This window comes from Lolium rigidum, chromosome 4 (assembly GCF_022539505.1).
Source record: "Lolium rigidum isolate FL_2022 chromosome 4, APGP_CSIRO_Lrig_0.1, whole genome shotgun sequence".
In the NCBI taxonomy this organism is placed as follows: Eukaryota; Viridiplantae; Streptophyta; class Magnoliopsida; order Poales; family Poaceae; genus Lolium; species Lolium rigidum.
The window spans coordinates 20075629-20085752 of record NC_061511.1 but is presented as its reverse complement, the minus strand read 5'-3'; positions in this window follow the sequence as shown (position 1 = coordinate 20085752).

The following is a 10124-nucleotide window of genomic DNA, read 5'->3' as shown; positions in this document are numbered from 1 at the left end:
CACTCGCCTTCTTTCTTTTGGTTCCGAGTGTTGTTTCTCCATTTTGTTTGAGGATGTAACCCCTAGCTAAGTAAAACTATCAGTGACCGGCTGATTTATGGACTACTAAAAAATGAGAGTTCTTTGCTGATGCATCTAATAATTTGGTAGAGCTTCTCTCACTAATAGTACGATTTTAGAATGTCGCACCCGGAAACCCCAGTGTTACACCCCAGTACGATTTGGTAGAGCTTCTCTCACTTAAGCTATCTTAGTCCCATTATAGCCCGTGCTGCTGGTTTTGAGTTCTGAGTGCCGCTGCTCGCAGCACATATTATTCTTGGTGAGACAGAGTTATTTTACAAAGTAGCCACTTAATTCGCTGACAATCGTGTTGATACGATGGGCGCCATGATCCGTGACCATCTGGGATGCGTTGCCGTTGCATCTGGGACCGTTCTGCCTTGCTGCACCAGCGCGGAAGAAGCTGAAGCTATAACTCTCTTTGAACGGCCGTGAAATCAACGATTGTATTGGTTTATTTTCGTTGTCCCCATTCAGCTGACAAGTTACATGATATAATTAATTATATATAGAACTAGATTGATATGACCCAACTGATCAAGTTAATCACTGTAGTGCATGAAGCCATTGTACCAATGGTAAGTTACGCTGTTCATTACTGTGGCAATGGTTGCCGGTGTACATACAGGCATTATCGTTGAAATTTGTGCGCTATTAAATATTTTCTTCTACCTTTCCGTCTACAAATAGGACCTGCTGGATACATTACTGGATTCTATGACTTGTCCAATTTTGTGTACACGTTCAGTTCGCATTGTGGTTTCATCTACTCCATGCATTATACTGTGTAATATATTTTCCCGCATTTTTTAAATATGTTTATTTTCTGAATAATTATGAGTTTGTATCAATGCTTGACATGGCATTTTACCATCTGTGCTGGTGCTGAAGACGGGTCGCACGGCAAAGCCACGCTTGAAAATCTGGGATTGCAAAAGAGTAACTATATGTATATATACAAATACATATTTATCATATTATTTTAGTTTCTGCTCAACAATGCGTAAAATGAGAACGCCTCCAAGGCGTGCCCCAAATTATATATACATAATGTTCATTGAAACGAGCTTTACGGGGTCGTGCGCCAAGGCGCACATCTAAATCTAGTAAAGAGAGATGGGTCGCCTGATAGCAATCTTGAAAAGAGAGGACAACACGAAGGAGTTATTGCGTTTCTTAATTTCTTTAATGGAAACAAAATCATGCATTGCCCGATAATTTTGGTCATTCCCAACAGACTAACCAAAAAGGAAACATATTACATTAATTGTTATTGCCAGATACATAAGACATTATTTGCCAGGCATCCAGTATCAAGCCAACACCTAGAGTAGGGCTACTAGCAGCTCAAACCTCAGTATGCATTATGCAAAGAAATATGTGTAGAAAAATGCATGCACACGTATTCCAACAATATGAATGCATACAAGTATCAAACAAACAGAGCAAGGATAGTATTACCTCGGGGCGGCTAGTTGCACCAAAAAGTGTAAGCCACAGAGTTCTCACACCAGTAGACATCCTGAGAACATGAAACACACTCGCTCCAAAGGAATGTCCTTGGGGAGTTATAGCCAGGGACATGCCTGTAATATGTGGGAGCCTTGTAATGTCTTCCATCAAGTACTGCCGGTTAGTAATGTCCTGGTGTAGATTCGTGTGAAGACACAAAAGTGGATCATTGTGATGGTTAGTGATGCCTTGATGTAGATCCATGGGAAGTCACAGAAAATGATACGAACAAATAGAAAAGACATGAGAATCTCGTTTACAAAGCCAATAGCATAATAAATGGTTCTTTATCCTAGTAAGTCTAAGTTCATCTGCTCCCTTGAATAACCAATATACAAGAGCAGCTTAATGGTTCGTAACATCAACTCAAAGGCGTAATGCCACATCATAGGATAAAAAGCTACTTTGAATGACATTGACTGGGTGTGCCGAGCCATGTTTCAGGGACTTAAGCAAAGAAAAGCAAGTGAGAATTTGGTTGTATGCATATGGGTAATTTCTTAATTTGGACTCCAAATTTAAATAATGATGGCATAACTCACATAAATATGAATTACGGGCGGATAAATAAGCCTGACTTTGAGGTTAGGGATGAGATCAAAACACTGCATAAGCCTCAGAAAGTAGCTATTAGGGACATAGTCATGTTTTCCATACACACGAAAAGGGTATGTGCCCAGCCACTGCAGATTTTCTATGTTACCAAACTGCGTGGAGCTTGGATCATAAGCATCATTCCAAATGAGGCGCATCAGCTGAGGGGCGCAGATGTTTGCAACCGGTTGATTATGACTCGTTTTAGCAAACCAAGGGTCCACAAGGAGAAGTTCGAGTGCTGGAGCCACAATAGTGAGCTGTTGCAAGGAAAGCAGACTCGCCAGCTTCATTCGCAGCAGAGACTTGGACTGAATGCTGACATGGCCCAGACCAAGGCCGTCGGCTGGGTGCAGATGTTTTAGCGTGATTACTAGGAGAGAATCGGACTGGATTGCAAGGTTGGCTAAACCCCAGGCATTATCGACGCAGAGATACCGTAAGACCGGGCAGCGTGGTGAGGAGACAACATCTCCAAGCGTGCACGGGCCATGTAGCTGATGGCGAGTCAGGAAGAGATCAGTGAGCCCTGCGAATACTCCCAATGGTGTCATGGAGACCCCGAGAAACCCTAGTTCGAGACGGATCGAGGTGGCTTTCTTGAAGCACGGCAGTTCAAAGGCGCCTCTCTCGCCGGGCATGCCCTCCTCCGACCCGTTCTGTGCTACCTTGTTGACGAGGAATAGACGACCGGAGAGGCGGCGCGTGGCGATGGGAAGCCAGGGCGCCACGGAATCGGGGGTGCCATCCAACACGCTGACTTTGAGGTAGCGGAGGGCCGGGGCATCATGGGATTCTAGGACGAGGCGTATCCGCTGGGGGTCACTGGGAGAGGGGAAGCTGAGCCTCGGGAGCAGCCTCCATAGGCGGCGCCAGCGACTAGAGAGGACGCTGGTCCGCGCGGCGACGGCGACGTCGCGTAGCTTGAGAAGGATCTGGATCAGCAGGTCTTCGGGAAGCGCGCTAAGGCAGTCCTCGCTACCGCCTTCGCCCCCATCGGAGAGCTTGGGTCGCTTGGCAGGGATCTCCCCGTCGCAGTGCTCCATGGAGAGCTTGGGTCGCTTGGCAGGGCTCACACGTGCCCGCTAGCTGGGGATCGGGGAAGGGGTGGTGGAGTGGCCGCTGCCATCGCCGTTGCAGTGGATGGGGAATGGGAATGGTTCAAGCCGCCCCCGCCGCCGCCGCTGAGTCACTGTGAACGTGAACATGATTTTTTTTGGACAGAAAATGCTGGGGTTTTTACAGGGAAACCACACGTTTTTAACTTTTTATGGGGAAACCACATGGGTGTTAGTACTCCCTCTATACCGGTATACATGGGTATAATAATTGGGGTTTTGAAGTAATACAAAAAATAGGAGTGATTTGTGTATTAATTGCCTCAATTAACTCCTAAAAACACTCCCAGCCTTTCCCTCTTCCCACGATTTTCCCTCTTTCCATGAAAACTGACCAATGCATGCGGGTTCTTCCGCTGAAAAACGCCCAGCGTTGTGCATTCAAAGTGGGTCTAACCCTGATTTTTAGGATTTCATCATTAACCATGGCATGAAACTGAGGGACGAGGCTTGCCTGCGCCTCGTTCATGTGCCCATCCGTGCGCTCGCGCATGTTTCGCGCATCGGATGGTTCCTCTTGTCGTTTCTTTACCTGGCCAAAAAAATACCGACGAGAATACGAGACGACTTGTACGAGCGACGCCTGTCTATTTTCTCCTCTTCTCCGGTACAAACTTAAAGCTGGACTAGATCATGGTGGGCGAAGGGGATGAAGTTGGCCGCGGCCCAGTTCCTCCGGGCACCTCCTCTCTCTCGCAGGCTTCATCGAGCAGTCGAATAACTCAGGCGCGCACTCGACAGTCCGGTGAAGTTGGTCGGGCAGGAGGAGCGGGTGGACCATGGACGGGTGACCTTTCCCCAGTTCTTCAACTGATCAATAAAGGAGCATCTCTTGCAGATATGGCATATCCTCCTACAACCGCAGCGGCGGGCCAATATGCAGGTTTTGACGGTTTTTTGGGCCAGACTAGACCCCACATCGGTGTTCTGGCCCGGATAATGGATCCAGGCCGCAGCTCAAATCGCCAAAACACCCGCATATATAGCGGTTGACGAGGCGGATGGGGGCCAAACCCCATCCGCTTCTCCGCCTCTCGCCGATGAGCAATCGACGTGGTAGAGTGTAGATCGTCCACAGCTCCCGCCGGCGACGATGGTGGCAGGGCGCGGGGGCGTCCAGGTGGGCCGCGACGGACGCTCCACCGAGCGCGGCGAGAAGATGGAGGCGGAGAAGGTGAAGTCGGACGCGGCGTGCATCCGCGGTAGCTACCGCTACTGCAACTACGGCGTCGCCGCGCCGCCCGCCTTCGCCAAGCACGAGTCGGAGCGGTACCGTCCCGGATGCGCCGCCTCCTCTTCCGCGGCCTCGTCGTCCTCGGGGCAAGGACGAGGAATGTCGACACATCGTTGTCGAGCAGGACCGCGTGTTCGTCGACCTCGTCAGCGACGAGGAGTGAGCCGATGCCGCCGCCATGGCACAGAGCTCCGTTGAGCCGATTTTGCTGCACTCTGTGGCGGATTGTTTTACTTTTGCTGTAATGTAGTGCTGCAAAGTAGCTGAATTTAGGATGAACTGCAAGCATCGAACTGTTTTTTTTTTAATTTGCAGTTTCATATGCCATATTTGAACTGCGTGTGTGTTTTTCGAACCCTAAATCTGTATTAGGTGTCCTAGATACGCGGATTTGGAGTTTGGGGTTTGCCGTATCTGCTAGAGATGCTCTAACCTCCCATCTTCCTCACGGGCCCCACCTCCTTCTACTAATCCACGAGTACTGGACGCTCGCTGGCCCCGACGACCGGCGCCGCAAAATTTTCTCTCCCTTCTTGTTTGGGCACCCACTACTCCCCATGTTCTTCTAGGAATGGTTAGTTTGTTACACAAGCTAATCAATTTGGAATCCACAGTGTTGTTGATCTTGCATGTTACCAATTGTTCATCCAGAGACTTCACAGACAAGAAGCGGCTAGAGATTCTACATACAGGAATTCGTAGATCATTCATCATTGGATTAGGAATTCGTGCACTTGTTCAATTGATCCTCTACTTCGCCCTCTAGGATGCAAATTTGGTTCTTTTACCTGAGATTGTTCTATGACACAGTTCGATTCCAGATTTGAAGTCGATGATTGATCGAAGTCTCCCGCAACTAAAATTTTACTTAATTCATGTTTGCATCAGTAGTGATATTTTTTGTTTATCAGCGTTCGAAACTGTGAGATTTGGGGACAGTTTCTTTCCAGACGCGAGTCTTTACAGTTTCTCTCTCGTGCATTAAGGAGAAGGAAATACAAGTCATTTTAAAGACAGAAAAGGGATGCGTGAGAGCTAAATTGCATGGACCGTGCCATAAGGAATTGACGTTGCGGCGCACGGATGGGCGCATAGCGCGGGCGCAGGCAAGCCTCCCAAAACTGGGACGAGGCTTGCCTGCGCCACGTTCACGTGCCCATCCATGCGCCCGCTAAACACTGATCCAAGTCGTTTTAAAGACAGAAAATGGATGCATGGGAGCTAAATTGCATGGACAGTGCGATACGGAATTGACGTTGCGGGCGCACGGATGGGCGCATAGCGCGGGCAGTGGACGAGGCTTGCCTGCGCCTCGTTCATGTGCCCATCCGTGCGCTCTCGCATGTTTCGCGCATCGGATGGTTCCTCTCGTCGTTTCTTTACCTGCCAAAAAAATACCGACGAGAATACGAGACGACTTGTACGAGCGACGCCTGTCTATTTTCTCCTCTTCTCCGGTACAAACTCGAAGCTAGACTAGATCATGGTGGGCGAAGGGGATGAAGTCGGCCGCGGCCCAGTTCCTCCGGGCACCTCCTCTCTCTCGCAGGCTTCATCGAGCAGTCGAATAACTCAGGCGCGCACTCGGCAGTCCGGTGAAGTTGGTCGGGCAGGAGGAGCGGGTGGACCATGGACGGGTGACCTTTCCCCAGTTCTTCAACTGATCAATAAAGGAGCATCTCTTGCAGATATGGCATATCCTCTTACAACCGCAGCGGCGGGCCGATATGCAGGTTTTGGCGGGTTTTTGGGCCAGACTAGACCCCGCATCGGTGGTCTGGCCCGGATAATGGATCCTGGCCGCAGCTCAAATCGCCAAAACACCCGCATATATAGAGGTTGACGAGGCGGATGGGGGCCAAACCCCTCCGCCTCTCCGCCTCTCGCCGATGAGCAATCGACGTTGTAGAGTGTAGATCGTCCACAGCTCCCGCCGGCGACGATGGTGGCAGGGTGCAGGCGCGGGGGCGTCTAGGTGGGCCGCGACGGACGCTCCACCGGGCGCGGCGAGAAGACGGAGGCGGAGAAGGTGAAGTCGGACGCGGAGCGCATCCGCGGTAGCTACCGCTACTGCAACTATGGCGTCGCCGCGCCGCCCGGCTTCGCCAAGCGCGAGTCGGAGCGGTACCGTCCCGGATGCGCCGCCTCCTGTTCCGCGGCCTCGTCGTCCTCGGGGCAAGGCCGAGGAATGCCGACACATCGTTGTCGAGCAGGACCGCGTGTTCGTCGACCTCGTCAGCGACGAGGAGTGAGCCGACGCCGCCGCCACGACACAGAGCTCCGTTGAGCCGATTTTGATGCACTCTGTGGCGGATTGTTTTACTAATGTAGTGCTGCAAAGTAGCTAAATTTAGGATGAACTGCAAGCATCGAACTGTTTTTTTTTAAAAAAAATTTGTAGTTTCATATGCCGTATTTGAACTGCGTGTGTGTTTTTCGAACCCTAAATCTGTATTAGGTGTCCTAGATACGCGGATTTGGAGTTTGGGGTTTGCCGTATCTGCTAGAGATGCTCTAACCTCCCATCTTCCTCACGGGCCCCACCTCCTTCTACTAATCCACGAGTACTGGACGCTCGGTGGCCCCGACGACCGGCGCCGCAAAATTTTCTCTCCCTTCTTGTTTAGGCACCCACTACTCCCCATGTTCTTCTAGGAATCGTTAGTTTGTTACACAAGCTAATCAATTTGGAATCCACAGTGTTGTTGATCTTGCATGTTACCAATTGTTCATCCAGAGACTTCACAGACAAGAAGCGGCTAGAGATTCTACATACAGGAATTCGTAGATCATTGGATTAGGAATTCGTGCACTTGTTCAATTGATCCTCTACTTCGTCCTCTAGGTTGCAAATTTGGTTCTTTTACCTGAGATTGTTCAGTTCGATTCCAGATTTGAAGTCGATGATTGATCGAAGTCTCCCGCAACTAAATTTTTTACTTAATTCATGTTTGCATCAGTAGTGATATTTTTTGTTTATCAGCGTTCGAAACTGTGAGATTTGGGGACAGTTTCTTTCCAAACGCGAGTCTTTACAGTTTCTCTCTCGTGCATTAAGGAGAAGGAAATACAAGTCGTTTTAAAGACAGAAAAGGGATGCGTGAGAGCTAAATTGCATGGACCGTGCCATAAGGAATTGACGTTGCGGGCGCACGGATGGGCGCATAGCGCGGGCGAGGCAAGCCTCCCGAAACTGAGAAAGAACACATTTACCGATGAGGAGCAGCAATCAATCTAGCCAATCGGTTACCACCTAAATCCTAGCGCAAAACGATATTACCCCTAAATACCGGTATGGTGGGAGTAGTAATTTTGAAGGAATGTACAAGGTTGGCCAGATTCCCCCTCCTCGCCTCGACCCGCTATAGTAGTTTGAGAGACCTTTCTCTCTCGCCAGGCCGCTCCGATGTCCTCTCCGCCGGAATAGCCGACCGGAGTTGGGCAAAAGAGCTGGCGCAGGAGTAGGTAAATGTAGATATAGGGTTATTGTTTGGTCATATATGGCGTATTGCATTTATGTCGGGAGGGAGGTGACAGATCTCTGCAGCCAGGCACTGCCTCGACGTCTTCCTCTGCTTCTTGGTGCTCCGGTGGTCGGAGTCGGAAGTGCGGCGATGGAGGGAGGCGGAGATCTCCATAAATAAGGTTGCTCCTGGTGGATTTGGTGGCCAAGACTGGAGCGGCATTCTCTTCTCCCTTGTTCGTCACGGTGACGAGATTGAGGAAGAGATGCTGCTCTTCGTTGGCTGACTGTTGCATCTGTAGTAGGGGAGCGTGAGTGCTTCTCGTCGAAGGATCATCACGGCACCGCTGTCACCGTATTCCATGGCCAAAGGGCGGCCCCTCCAACCTCGAGTGACGGATGGTTCCTTCCGGCTGTCGTCTTCATGTCTTCAACAACCTCCAGGCATTCTTGCCAGTGCGGAGGCCCTCTGGTAGCGCCGTAGTTGGCTCCCACCTTCATGCCCCAAGTGGTCTTGTCCCTGGCGGCGTGAAGGTTGACCACGGCGAACCTTGGCGTGGTGGAGTAGCAGCTGGACTTGATTGCTTTTCCTATTATTCTTCTAAGGTCCTTAGTGCAAATTGTAAGGGTCGGCTTGTAAATTTTAGTTTTCGTAGGACCCTTTCTGTAAAATGTACCTTCACCGCTTTGGCTGAAATGAGCTTTAGGTCCTTCGGGACCTCCCTGTTAAAAAAAAGGTTGCCCAACATTTTCCGTTTGTTCGCCTGCGCCGATCTCTTCGAGCTGCTCAAGGTCGGACTATGGCATCGGTGGGATGGGCCTCCCGTGGTGCTAAGGCACCACCCGCCTGGCAGGTGCACGTCGTTTCAGTCGTCGCACGGTCGTCGGTTGTCGTAGAGCAGTCGAGCGACAGTGACAAGGAGGGAGACCTTGATCTAAGGTTTCTCCTTCTTCTCCCCCGACGAGGACGTCTCGTGGCCGTTCCTCTTCTTCCCCATGACGAGACGGCGGCCCGATGTGGTTGTCGGTGTGGTGGGCGCAAAGATGACTGAAAATAGGGCAATGGGGCCATGGAGGTGTGGGGGATGATAGGATGTTGCTGGTGCCCTTTTAAGGACAATGCGTGGAACTCGAAGGCGCTTGCCATTGATGGCGGTGCGGAAGACCAGCCGTTGGCGCGGTTGCTGAAGACAATGCACGCCATTGATGGCTGCGGCATGCGCAGGCGCGGAAGCGATGCGGCCTCGCTGCCAGCGGGCCTATGGCGACAAGGCGCAGACATGCACACGATGTGGACGCATTCGTGGTGCAAATTTAAGCCGTGTTTGCGTCCTCACGGATAGGCAGGTCACTTGGGTGTCCAACCCATTTTTCGGCCGCGTGGACATAAATGGACGCAAAGCGTCGGGCTGGTGGAGATACCCTTACGAGTGCAGCGATCTGTGCAAATAAAACTCCCACATCGAGGTTCCGTGCTTTATTATGGCAGCCATGTTGTTCATCAAGTTTTTAGCTCCCATAGAAGCTGATGAAGCCTACGTACAGAACGAGACTCAGCAAATTTTCATCCCTAAACCATGGCGCCCGTGGAGCGCGGCTAGCGCACTGTGGCCGTAAATTTGCTCACACGTACTGATGGGGAAGTGAGTTGCAGCGCTAGCTGGGTCAGATCATTTTCCACCAGAACTTCCATTGAGCGGACATGAAAGACTGGTTTAACAATGCCGTTCCCTAATGAAAGCAATCGCAAGACTCACGATCCGTCTCAATTTCGTTTCTTTACAACAGACTGACGTAGACAAAACATGTAGCAGCATGCAAACAGCATTGCCACCCCCAAGATGAACTGCTCCTTGGTTTAGACAAGAACAGTAAATAATCATCAAGCAGTAAAAGGTTCAGTAAATAAACCAGTCTATGAGTCTAGTACACCCTGCAAATATAAATAAGGCTGTCGCAAAGAGTGCATCAGATACAGCCTGATCTATCAGACTCTGATTTACACACAGTTTGCAATTGATACTGAGATGAGATACGCCAGCTACAGAACGATCACAACATAAGCGACAAGCTGGTATTTTAGTCTTCTGGAACATGCTAAGTGTTCTTAGAGAAGCAGCGGTAGGAGTTAAGTTTCCGG